This window comes from Chinchilla lanigera, unplaced genomic scaffold, assembly GCF_000276665.1.
Source record: "Chinchilla lanigera isolate Chin_1 unplaced genomic scaffold, ChiLan1.0 scaffold00016, whole genome shotgun sequence".
Classification (NCBI taxonomy): domain Eukaryota; kingdom Metazoa; phylum Chordata; class Mammalia; order Rodentia; family Chinchillidae; genus Chinchilla; species Chinchilla lanigera.
In genome coordinates, this window is record NW_004955417.1 from 31,607,008 (window position 1) to 31,609,338 (window position 2,331).

Genomic DNA, 2,331 nt, shown 5'->3' on the forward strand with positions numbered 1-2,331 from the left:
CTGTCCCTTGGACAAAGGTGTTCTATCTAGAACATTCAAAGAATTTAAAAAGTCAGCCCCCTCAAATGCAAAGACTCAATCCAGAAATTGGCAGCTGAGATGAACACACACTTCTCAGATAAAGAAATACAAATGGCAAATAAATACATGAGAAAATGTTCAACATCATTAGTCATTCAAGAAATGCAAATTTCAATAACATTGAGATTTCATGTCACCCCAGTAAGAATGGCTAGCATTAAGAAATCAACCAATAAGAAATGCTGGTGAGGCTGTGGAGAAATAGCCTCACTCAACTCTTCTCAACTGCTGATGGGAATGCAGACTGGTGAAACCAATGTTGAAATCAGTTTGGAGATTCTTCAGGAGACTTGGTCTAGAGGTCCCATTCAACCCAGCTATTCCCTTTCTGGGTATTTTCCCAGAAAATCTGAAAACATCATATCACAGTGATATATGCTAACCCACGTTCATAGCAGTGGAATCTATAATAGCTAAATTGTGGAAGCAACCTAAATGTCCATCCACTGAAGATTGGATTAAAAAATGGTGGTACTTTTATATAATGGAATATTACTCAGCTATAAAGAAAGATAAACTCTAGGCTTTTATAGGTAAATTGTCACAACTACAGACCATACTCATAAGTGAAATAAATTAGAGCTCCATGTGTAAGCAATGTATTGTCTCACTAGTGTAAGAACCTGAAAGAGTGAATAAAAATTAGGAGGTATGACAGGCATTGTGAAATGAAAGGAAAATGCTGAAAATTAAAGGGCAACTGGGGTGTGGGAGGAGAGAAGGGAAAGAAAGGGAAATTTTGTATGTATGTATACACAGGATAGCTAACATAGTTATGCTACTCTCTTGTATTGTTTTACTGAAAGGAATAGTTAATGATTCCTTGTTTAATCAATCCTTCATGTCTCTGTTTCCCAGAGAAACCACTTTGAAGATATCAATATGTAATACAACAACTATTGCTAATTTCCTACCACTTTATAACTCTGTATTGTTTGTGTTGTTCATATGCTATATTATAAATTGATGTCTGTTTGTTAATATGTTTTCCTTCTTTTATTTTTCAAAATAAAGAAGAACCAAAATAAAACACAAAAACAACAAAAAGGATACATGACCTCAAAACAAAATTATAGAAATGTACAGTGGTTACTGTATTACATACTATTGTCTTCAATGAAGTTTCTCACTCCATTAGATATAAGAATGTAAGACTGGTCAAACAATCAAAGATAGTAACAAGTAAATAATAAAAATAATTTTAAAAACATTGGAAATGATGCAGAGCTTCACCATACAAGATGGTAGGAGTTCAACAATGATTCTTATACCACATACTGTTTTCAGATCAGTCATTCTGAGTACCAAATTCAAGCATGAAAAATTGGTCAAGAAAAAAGAAAATTTTAAACACTGACTGTTCCTTTCAATAAACTACAGACATCAGCCATACATCTATTCCAGCTACCCTTATGTATACATAAAAATTTTGTTTTTCATTTAAAAAAAACAAAATAACAAAACAAATACATAAACAAAACAGCATAGAGAGCAATAAAATTGATACAGAATTTCAAAACATGGTGATAGGATATTAACAATTGGTGTTATACTACATAATGTCATCTTCAAAACGGTTGCACATTTAACCAGATATAGTCATGCAAGATTGATCAAACAATTATACATTGACAGTTCCTTTCAATAAACCAATAGATATTAGTAGAACAATTATCCTAGCTATCCCGTGTATATATGTGTATTTTTCCCTCTTCCTAGTTGCTCCTTCCTATTGGAGCAGTTCCTTTTCCCTTTCACAACATCTACTGTACATTTCGGATTTTATTTACTCTTTCAGGTTCTTATAGTAGGGAGGAAATACAATGTTTACACATGTGAACCTGATTTATTTCACTAATGAGTATAGTCTCTAGTTGCATCGATTTACCTATAAAAGTCTCTAGTTTATCTTTCTTTATAGCTGAGTAATACTCCATTGTATAAAAATACCACATCTTTTTATCCATTCCTCAGTTGATGTACATTTGTGTTGTTTCCAAGATTTAGCTATTACAAATTGTGCTGCTATAAACATGGGTGCACATACATCCCTGTGGTATGATGTTTTCAGCTCTTCTGGAAAAATACCCAGAAGGGGAGTAGCTGGGTGGAATGGGACCAGTAATCCTAGTTTATTGCGGAATCTCCAGACTGATTTCCACAGTCGTTGTGTCAGTCTACACTCCCAACAACAGTGCACAAGTGTTCCTTTTTCCCCACAACTACTCCAGCATTTGTTTTGGGTTGATT